The sequence below is a fragment of the Sarcophilus harrisii genome, chromosome X (genome assembly GCF_902635505.1).
Source record: "Sarcophilus harrisii chromosome X, mSarHar1.11, whole genome shotgun sequence".
Classification (NCBI taxonomy): Eukaryota; Metazoa; Chordata; class Mammalia; order Dasyuromorphia; family Dasyuridae; genus Sarcophilus; species Sarcophilus harrisii.
This window is the reverse complement of record NC_045432.1, coordinates 77,767,650-77,778,985: the sequence shown is the minus strand read 5'-3', so window position 1 is coordinate 77,778,985 and position 11,336 is coordinate 77,767,650. Positions and strand designations below refer to the sequence as shown.

The window sequence follows — 11,336 nt, the reverse complement described above, 5'->3', positions numbered from 1 at the left end:
GCAACTGAAACTACTCAAGAACAACAAACAAGTACTTTAGGAAAGTAGATGATGCAGTGGATAGAGCGCCAGATCTGGAATCAAGAAGACTCCTCTTCATGACTTCAAAACTGACCTCAGATACTTCCTAGCTGTGTGACCCTGGGCAAGTTACTTAATCCTATTTGCTTCAGTTTCCTCACCTGTAAAATGAGCTAAAGAATGAAATATGAAGTCAGAAAGAGCTGGACGCAACTCAAACTACTCAAAAACAAAAATACAAGTACTTTAGGAAAGCTAGATGATGCAGTGCACAGAGTGCCAGATGTGGAATCAAGAAGACTCCTCTTCATGAGTTCAAATCTGACCTCAGACACTTCCGAGCTGTATGACCCTGGGCAAGTCACTTAGTCCTATTTGCCTCAGTTTCCTCATCTATAAAATGAGCTGAAGAATGAAAAAGCAACCTACTCTACCAAAAGAGCCGGACGCAACTGAAAGTACTCAACAATAACACAAAAGTACTTTAGGATAGCCAGAAGACGCAGCAGAGAGATCGCCGGAACTAGTCAGGAAAAGTACTCTTCATGACTTAAAATCTACAATCAATCTCAGTTTCCTCATCTGTAAAATGAGCTAAAAAATTAACCAGCAAACCACTAAGAAAACTTTAATGAAGTCAGAAAGAGGTGGACACGACAAACTATTCAATAACAACAAACAAGTACTTTAGGAAAGCCAGATGACGCAGCAGAGAGAGATTGCCAGAACTAGAGTCAGGAAAAAATACTCTTCGCATCTTAAAATCTGACCTCAGACACTTCCTAGCTGTGTGACCCTGGGCAAGTCATTTAACCCTATTTGCCTCAGTTTCCTCATCTGTACAGCAGAAGAATGAAGTAGCAAACCACTCTAGCATCTTTGCCAAGAAAACCTTAATGTTAAGTCAGAAAGAGCTGAATGCAACTGAAACTACTCAACAACAGAAAATAAGTACTTTGGGAAAGCTAGATGATGCAGTGCACAGAGTGTCAGATCTGGAATCAAGAAGACTCCTCTTCATGAGTTCAAATCTGACCTCAGACACTTCCTAGCTGTATGACCCTGGACAAATCACTTAACCCTATTTCCCTCAGCTTCCTCATCTGTAAAATGAACTAAAGAATGAAATAGCAAACTACTCTAGCATCTTTGCCAAGAAAACCTTAATGAAGTCTGAAAGAGCTGGACGCAACTGAAACTACTCAACAACAACAAAAAAGTACTTTAGGAAAGCCAAATGACGCAGCAGAGAGATCATCGGAACTAGAGTCAGGAAAACTATTCTTCTCGACTTAAAATCTGGAATCAATCTCAGTTTCCTCTTTTGTAAAATGAGCTGAAGAATGAAACAGCAAACCACTAAGAAAACCTTAATGAAGTCAGAAAAAGCTGGACACAACTGAAACTATTCAACAACAACAAACAAGTACTTGAGGACAGCCAGAAGACGCAGCAGAGATCGCCGGAACTAGTCAGGAAAACTACTCTTCGCAACTTAAAATCTGGAATCAATCTCAGTTTGTTAATCTGTAAAACGAGCTGAAGAATGAAACAGCAAACCACTAAGAAAACTAATGAAAGAGCTGGACGCAACAAACTATTCAACAACAACCAACAAGTACTTGAGGACAGCCAAATGACGCAGCAGAGATCGCCGGAACTAGTCAGGAAAACTACTCTTCGCAACTTAAAATCTGACGTCAGACACTTCCCAGCTGTGTGACCATGGGCAAACCGATCAACCCTCTTTGCCTCAATTGCTCCATCCATAAAATGATCTGAAGAAGGAACTGGGCAACTCACTCCTGGATCATTGCTAAGAAAACTCCAAATGGGGTCACTGAGAATCAGACATGTTGGAAAAACGAATGGACCTCATCAAAATAAGTACTTATTGAATCAATAGTTGTTGTTTTAATTGTTGATTTCCCTGTTATTCTCTGAGGCAACTTGGTCAACCATGAGATCAGTGTTCATATCATTTGAAGATAAAATATCTAGCTACCTCCTATAGCATCTACTGTCACATTTTATCCTTTCTGCCTTCCAATACATCCTATTTCTTCCTTGAGACTCTCTCGCACTCACATCCACTTCTTTTCACTCACACAGACACCAGCCAGGTACAAGCCCCCCCCCCCTCTATTCCAGACAGCAGCAGAGGCCTTCTGCTTTTATTATTCCAACTCAAAATCTCTCCCCACTCCAATCCTTTACCTACTAAGTTCTTATTAATAAATATTCCTTGACTCATCCTGTTGATTGCCCTACTCTTCCCTGGGGCCCCTTCATCCTTCCAGATAACCCAAGAGACAAGTCCAGACTAGCTGCACATCTTTGCTCAGTTTAACTCTCTAATATAGCACTGACTGCTACATTTTATCCTATCTTCCTAATTTATCTCATTTCTTCCTTGACCACATCCCTCGGACCCATTCACTTCTCTCTATTCACTGAGACATTATATCCCTGCATAATTCACCATCTCATCCCTAGACAAGAACTACAATGTTTTAATGATTTTCCCTCCCTCAAATAACTCCTCATTCCAGTCCATTTTCCATCATTTGACAAAGGCTTCTTCCTGAAGCTCACGTCTGACAACTTACCCTAAACTCACCCATGGCTCCCTAGTACCTACAAAATACAAAAACTTCCTTTTGACTATTAACGATCTCTCCAATCTTACCTTCCCAATATTAGTTATTATACTATGCTTTCTGTGCTCCAACAAGGATAGCCTTCCTTAGTGTTCTTCCTAATGGACAATCTATCTCCAGATTTTCCACTTTCCATGACTTTCCCTATAACCTCGTCTTGGCCTGCTCTGTCTGGCCCAGTCCCAGCTTTCTTCCCTTGCTTCAAATCTCAGATAAAACATCACAATCTAGAAGCAGCTTTACCCTATCCTCAAGACCAATGTCTTTCCCTTTTAGATTACCTTCCACTTACTCTATATATGTGATAACAGAGTCTGGTTGCTTAGTGTTCCCCTCCAAATACTTTGTGGGACATCAAGTGTTGGGACTCTTTTGGCCCTTCTTTATTCCACACTACTTAGTACATTTCATCTCATCTAATAAGTATTTATTGAAAAATTGATTTGACTTGTTTTCCTGTTATTCTGAGAGACAACATCACCTTCCTAGTCATCATCAGGACAGATTACCTATCACTGGAGAGCTTTATTCGATCTGACTTTACATATAGCATCTGTTGCCACAATTTATCCTTTCTATTTTCCCAATGGATCTTATTTCTTCCTTAATCATCTCTCTCAGATACCTCCCCTTCTCTTCCCAAGATCAGGAACCAGCCCTGCCTTTCTTTGTATTCCCATTGCTTAGCACACGGCCTGGCCCAGAGGAAGCTCTAACTAAAGACTGGTTGGCTGGACTGGTTTCTTTCCCCAAGGCTCCAAAAGCTTGATTTTACCTTCCCACCATCTCTCTCCCCAAATGCTTCATTCACTCATTCATCCATTCGTTCGTTCATTTACGCACACGTGCTCTTCCATCCGTGCACGGCAGCCCCCGGCTCGTCTTCCCTGCTGACCAGCCCACCCGGGAGCTCTTTTCCTCTATTTGCAGGGATTTCTCCTGGTCCCCTGCAGGCTTTGTCATTTCTCCCTAGACTTGTCCCATATGCTCACTGGCTGTCTCCCAGACTGTACCAGAGCTACCTGCGACTTCCACTTAATGGCTCTGTCTTCTGCATTCAGGAGTTCACCTCAGTTTGATTTTACTATTTCTTCTATGATCACATATGGGTTTGTTGACTTGCCCTGTCCTTCAGAGGCAACTAGAATTGCCAAGTTGTCTCTACAGATGCTACATATTCCAGATCAATGTTTTACCTCTTTGGGTGAGCCTGGACTTCCCTCACTCTGGAACATCAGTCCTTCTCCCTTGAGACCTGCTAACCTTGGTACATCACTCTACCATGCTGGCCCCTTTCAGCCATTGGTGAACTCTTTTGAGGTCCCTATTTGGGAAAGGGGCCCGGGCTGTGTAACCTCTATTCACCTTCTGCCTCTATTTCTGACTTCCCAGCTTACTATCTCACCCTCAAACTTTCCCCTTCCCCTTTGACCTTCAATGGCGGGGGCCTCCTCATGCTGGAACGTCCATCGACGCTGGATCATCAGTCCACCATGCTGGTCTCCTTCTGCCTTTTCTGAGATCCTCCAAAATTCTCCACTTCAGGGACGGTCCCGGGTCACATAACGTTGATTCTACTTCCAGCACCGTTTCTGAACTGGATGTCGGTCTAATACCTCAGCTGTAGTCTCAGCCATGAACCTTTTTCAGTGCATAAGGATTCTCCATGCTGGAACATCCACCCTCTCTGGTAGCCTTCTCATCCTGGAACATCATTCCATCATGCTAGCCGCCTTCTGCCACTTCTGTGATTCTCCAGGTCTCCATTTCAAGCATGGGCCCAGCTCCCATCACCTTGATTCCAATTCCTGCACTGTTCCTGAATTTCCAGACATCGATCCAATGCCTCAGCCACAGTCTCACCCTTGATCCTCTTCCAACTGTCGGGATCCCCTCATGTTGGTTCATCCATCCAATATGTGGTGTTCTCACCCTGGAACGTCACTCCATTGTGCTGTCCTCCTGCTTCAAAGTTCTCCATTTTAGGATGGGCTAGCTTCCATCACCTTGATTCCAATTCTGGCAGGTTTCTGAATTTCCAGATATCAATCCAATGCCTCCACTTTAGTCTCATCCAAGAACCTTTTTCAGTATATCAGGATTCTACACACTGGAACATCCGTCAACTTCAGTGGCCTTCTCTCACTGTGGAACATCACTCTACCGTGCTAGCCTCTTTCTGCCACTTCTATGGTCCTCCAGAGGTCTCTATTTAAAGTATGGGCCCAGTTCCCATCACCTTGATTCCAATTCCAGCAGGGTTTCTGAATTTCCAGACGTCGATCCAATGCCTCAGCTGTAGTCCCACCCTTGATCCTCTTCCAAGTGTTGGGATCTCCTCCATGCTGGATCATCCATCCACCAGGCTGACCTTCTTTTGCCATTTCTGAGGTCCTCCAGAGGTCTCCATTTCAAGTATGGGCCCAGGTCCCATTACCTCGATTCCGATTCCAGCAGGGTTTCTGAATTTCCAGACATCGATCCAATGCCTCAGCTGTAGTCTCATTCTTGATCCTCTCCCAGTTGTTGGGATCTCCTCATGCTGGATCATCCATCCACCAGGCTGACCTTCTTTTGCCATTTCTGAGGTCCTCCAGAGGTCTCCATTTCAAGTATGGGCCCACGTCCCATTACCTCGATTCCGATTCCAGCAGAGTTTCTGAATTTCCAGACGTCGATCCAATGCCTCAGCTGTAGTCTCATCCTTGATCCTCTTCCAGTTGTTGGGATCTCCTCATGCTGGATCATCCATCCACCAGGCTGACCTCCTTTTGCCATTTCTGAGGTCCTCCAGAGGTATCCATTTCAAGTATGGGCCCAGCTCCTATCACCTCGATTCCAATTCCAGCAGGGTTTCTGAATTTCCAGACGTCGATCCAATGCCTCAGCTGTAGTCCCACCCTTGATCCTCTTCCAGTTGTTGGGATCTCCTCGTGCTGGATCATCCATCCACCAGGCTGGCCTCCTTTTGCCATTTCTGAGGTCCTCCAGAGGTCTCCATTTGAAGCACGTGCCAAGTCCTATTACCTTGATTCCGATTTCCAGATGTCAGTCCAACGCCTCAGCTGTAGTCTCACCCATGAACCATTTTCAGTATGTCAGGATTCTACATGTTGGAACATCCCTCCACTTCAGTGGCCTTCTCACTTTGGAACATTACTTCATCATGCTAGCCTTCTTCTGCCACTTCTGTGATCCTCCAGGTCTCCATTTCAAGCATGGGCCCAGCTCCCATCATCTTGATTCCAATTCCAGCACTGATCCTCAATTTCTAGACGTCAACCCAATACTTTAGCTCTGTGTCCTCTCAACCTTGATCCTCTTCCAGTTGTTGGGATCTCCTCATGCTGGATCATCCATCCAGCAGGCTGGCCTCCTTTTGTGATTTCTGAGGTCCTCCGGGGGTCTCCATTTCAAGCATGGGCCAGATCCCATCACCTCGATACTGAACTTCCAGATGTGAATTCATTGCCTCAGCTTCCTTCTGACACTCTTGAGATCTTCCAGGGATTTCCATGTTAGGCATAGATCCAGATCTCATTATGGAATATAATTACTACACTGTAATCTTTTTATCTTCCCAATAAAAGTTCTCACTTTAGATAAATTTGCATTATACAAATAAAAACATAAATTTGCATTATACAAATTACCTAAAGAATTCTGAAGAAATCTGCACTCCAAAAAACTGGCCTTGTTAACTCTCCTGGACAACACTATACTCAAGTAAACACTGTGAGAGATCCTGAGGTCAACCACGTCATCCCAGGCCATCATTGGCCAGGTGGAACACCCTGAACTTCAATGACTCTGGAAGAAAGAATGAGGCTGATAACTATGCAATTCTGGGACATTTAAATCCAATTCACAACCAAGGAAAGACCTCACCCTGGGGTGTTATTGGTCCTCTTCCAAAAGGAAGGTCCAACAACAGTACTGGGCTCTTTCTCTGCTCCCACCCCTTGTCTCGGAACGCAATAGCCTCCTAATGTCAACAAGAACCAAAGAAAAATTATCTCCAAATAAGAGCAAAAGAACGAATGCAAAAAGAGACCACAACCTCCACTTTGCTTGAGACATCCACTGAGAAAGGACAATTTTGCCAGCCACCCACAGATACCTGCACAACTGGTCCCTCTTCTCAGGGACTGCACATCTGTCCCCCAATTCCCAAGTGTCATCGGCGCCACCCACTTCTGTCCATACCACGTCTGACCCCCCTGTGTTTCTGCCGTGCCATGTTCTTCCTCCCCATTTTGGCCGAGCCTCCACACATCCTGCCTCCCTCCTCCCTTCCCCACATCACCAGACAAATTCACAGAGACTCTATGCTAGTACGAGCCCTCGTTATCTCTCATCTGGACAATGCCAACAGCCTTCTGCTTGTTTTTCCTGCCTCAAATCACTCTCCACTAAATCTTTTCTCCATTCTCCCACCAAAGGAATATTCCTAATGTCACATCTGACCACATTGCTCTATAAATGCAAATGGCTCCCTAATTAATCTCTCTTTTCCAATATAAAACATCCATTGTCTATAATGTTCTCTCCAACTTCTCCTCTACTTTATATTTGCAACACTCTTAGACCTTCATTACTTCCTGTTTTCTCTGATCCCCCAACATTAGCCTTGCTCCCAAAGGACATCCCATCGGCGTACTCTACATCTTCCATGGCCTTCTCATCACCTTGCCTTGGACTGTTCTTTTATGAGTCACCTTTCTGGCTTTCCTGCCTCTCACCAAGTCTCAGTTAAAATATCACCTTCTGAAAGCAGCCTGATCCCTTTCTTCGCTCCGACCCCTTTAAACAACCAAGTGTCTAGAGTTGTTAAATGGCAACCTCCAATTACAATACGAGCAGCTCAAAGCGGGGATTGTATTGGCCCCTTTTCTCCTAGAACACTGCCTGAGGCCTAAAAAATATTTCCTAACTAAACATTGGTTGATTTGACTTATTGATTTCACTGACACAACATCATCCTCCCAATGAATCTAGATGACAACTTCCCTAACTTTTGCAACTGTTCACTCAATCTAGGGCAGCTAGGTGATGCAGTGGACAGAGTACCTAGTCTTCTAAGTTCAAATACAGCCTCACACCCTTACTAGCTATATGACCATAGGCAACTCATTTAACCACGTGCCTCAGTTTCTTCATCTGTAAAACGAGATGGAGGAAGAAATGCCAAATCCCACAAGCATTTTTACCGAGAAAACCCCAAAAGAGGTCAGATAGATGAGACAGAAATGACAAAACAACAAAATGTTGTATATTCATCTTGAGCAAGTTGATGGCGCAGTGGATTGAGTGCCAGATCTGGAATCAAGAAGACTACTCTTCATGAGTTCAAATCTGGCCTCAGTCACTTCCTAGCTGTGTGACCCTGGGCAAGTCACTTAGCCCTATTTGCCTCAGTTTCTTCATCTACAAAACAAGATGGAGGAAGAAATGCCAAATCTGACAAGCGTCTTTGTTCCCCCCCCCAAAAAAAACCCCAAAAGGGGTTAGATAGATGATATAGAAATGAAGGAACAACAAAATGTTGCATATTCATTTTGGACAAGTTGATGGCACAGTGGATTGAGTGCCAGATCTGGAATCAAGAAGACTACTCTTCATGAGTTCAAATCTGGCCTCAATCACTTCCTACTTGTGTGACCCTAGGCAAATCACTTAACCATGTATGCCTCAGTTTCCTCATCTGAAAAACAAGATGGAGGAAGAAATGCCAAACCCCTCGGGCATCTTTGCCAAGAAAACCCAAAAGGAGCCAGGAATAACCGGACGCAAGTGAAACGACGGAACCACAATAACAATAAAGTGTTCTAGATGCTTTCAGAGCAGATTGGTGGTGCAGCAGATAGAGCGATGGGCTCGGAATTAGGAAGACAACTGTGTATGAGTTCAGATGCAGTCATGGTCACTTCCTAGCTATGTGATCCAGGGCAAGTCACTTCATCCAATTTACCTCAGTTTCCTCATCTGTAAAATGAGCTAGAGAAGGAAATGGCCAACCACTCCAGGATTCTTGCCAAGAAAATGTCAAATGGGCTCACAAAAAGTCAGATGACCAAAATGACGACACAACAACAATTTGGTCTAAGTGTACACATTTTGTTGCATTTTATCCTTTCTATCTCCCCAAAATATTCTCATTCTTTCTTGAACGCATCTCCCAGACTCATCTACTTTCTCTTCATTCACATAGACACCACCCAGATCCAAGCCCTCACTACCTCTCTTTTGGAAAAATAGCACTAGCCTTCTACTTCTCCCTACCTCCAATCACTTCCCACTCTTATTCTTTTTTTCCCATTCATCTGGCAAAGCAATCTAGCTACCTAACTCTCAGGAAGGACCGTGTTACTCTACAAATACAAGCACCACGCTACTACTTATAAAATTCGATGCAAAATGCTCTTACAATGAATGCTCTCTGGTCCCTTTCCTCATCTTACCATCCCAATATTCCTAACCCTTACACTGCTTCATGGTCTCTCTAAGAAATCTAGCCTCCCTTAGTGTTCCACTATCCTATCAGATACTATCTTTCCCATGGATTTTCTGTCAGCTAGTCTTTCTTGATCACTTTCCTGGATTTCTAGGCTTAATTCAACTCTCAGCTAAAACATCACCTTCAAGAAGCAGCTCCCCCACTGTATCCCCTCCAATTCTAAAGCCATTTCCTCTCATCTTATTATGGTATATGGAATGTCCACAGTTGTTCGCATCTCGTTTCCTCCTATTACAATATTAGTTCCTCAAGGTTCAGATTCTTTTGGCCATTTTTTGTTTCCATACTAAATAGCGCACTGCCCGGGACCTAGAATTTCTTGATTGCGTTGTTAGTATCTGAGGCATCTTTTTTCCTCCTGATAAACTTAGGAGCTAACTTCTAGAACATTTGCAACTGTTTTCTCAGTCTATTCACATAGCAAGAATAAAATGTGGCAAGATACCATTTTTCCCAGTTGGATCTCATTTCTTCCTTAAGCACATCTCTCAGAGACATCCCCTTCTCTCCACTCAAGCAGACCCCAGCCAGATACAAGCCCTCATTACCTCACTTCCTGAACAGCAGCAAAGGCCTTCTGCTTCTTTGCTCTCCCTCACCTCACGTCCTGGCCCAGTCCATTTTCCATTCCCTACCAAAGCAATCTGTCTAAAGCTTGTATCTGACCTCAGTAGTCCCCTATGCTGTAAATAACGGCACCTCCCTGCAAGATCCAATAGACAAACCTCTTTAACTATGAATGTCACCACGGCTTTTCTGTCTTTTTTTCAGTCTGCTGACAACTTACACTGACTTACGGAGTCTTTGGACAAACCACATTGCCCTGCTTGCTTCTCTTCCCAACAGTCGCTGCTTCTCCACTTGGTACATATGTCTTTGGTCCTGATCTAATCCTGGTCTGGTCTCTCTCTCCCATGTCTGTGTCCTGACTTGCGACAAACCACAACTAAGACCAACATCTGGAAACAGCTTCCTTTTACTCCCCTATCCTGGTGCCTTTCCCTCTCACATAACTTGTCATCTATCCTGGAGATGTGCTGTCTGAAGGGCTTGCTTGGTGTCTACCTCTAATGACAAAGTAAGTTCTTCTCATCTTCCCTTCTGTTATTATCTCCCTTATTTGTTTATAGGTTTGTGCTCAGAGTAAATTTTCTTCCTCCTGAGATCTTTACTAACTTCAGGCTCTTTCCCCTCTTCTATAGTCTCTGATGCAGTTTCCCAAGGTGCTGGACTTTAGAGCCATCTCAGCCTTCCCCTACCCTGGGAAATTAAATCTTCAGCCTCAGTTTCCTGCATCACCTGGAAGCCAATCTCCTTAACTTCAGGCCTGGTACAGCCCTACACATGTGCTAGTGTTCATTTCTGACTTTCCCCAAGTTACCTAGCTAAGCCCTGCAAAAGGAGCTGGCACTATTAAGCTACCAAGCCTAAGGAGAACAAACTTCTCACTTTCCTCCAAGACACAAAATAGAACTAGGGGTACGGCTGGCCCTGCCAAAGCTTGGTGAAGGAGAAGGGACTAAATGGATAAGGTGGAGATTAAGAAGTATTATTATTCTTGACTTTGCCATTCTCAGCAATACAATGATCCATGACTACTCTGAAGGATTTATGATGAAAAATCCTATTCATACCCAGAAAGGGATCGGATTGTGTCTGAATACAGATTGAAGAATTCTCTCTTTTGTTTAAACTTCATTTTTCTTGAGGGCTTTTATTTTCATTAGATTTTTTTATTAATCTAATTAATCTAAAATTAAATATTCATGAATTCATTATATTTCATTAGAATTTTTCTAGTGAAAAATTTTTCTTTCACAACATGACTTCTACAGAAATGTTTTACCTAACTTCATATATGGTTTCTTTACTGTAGATAGGGGCAAGGGAGAGAAAGAACCTAGAACTCAGAAATTTTAAAACAAATGTAAAAAAAATTGTTTTAAATGTAATTGGGGAAAAATATTAAGGAAACAAAATACAGAATTAGCATCCTCCTCTGCTAGCTCATTATGCTTGCTGAATCTTCAAGGTTGTTGCTGTCTTAGATTAAGGAGATGGCTGAAATTGCTCAATTGATCAGGTATAATTTCTCTTTAGAGATTTGGAAAGTCATGAGACACAGAGTTAGAATAATA

General features: G+C 43.4%; 1 long non-coding RNA gene across 1 annotated transcript; it reads right to left on the bottom strand.

Moving 5' to 3' along the window:
* Positions 1 to 1,888: 1,888 nt before the first annotated feature.
* LOC116420318 lies at positions 1,889 to 10,838 on the bottom strand. The gene is made up of 2 exons (XR_004230611.1): positions 5,994 to 10,838; positions 1,889 to 5,385 (listed from the first exon to the last, which is right to left on the bottom strand). It is a non-coding gene; the product is annotated as an uncharacterized LOC116420318 (long non-coding RNA).
* Positions 10,839 to 11,336: the final 498 nt, after the last annotated feature.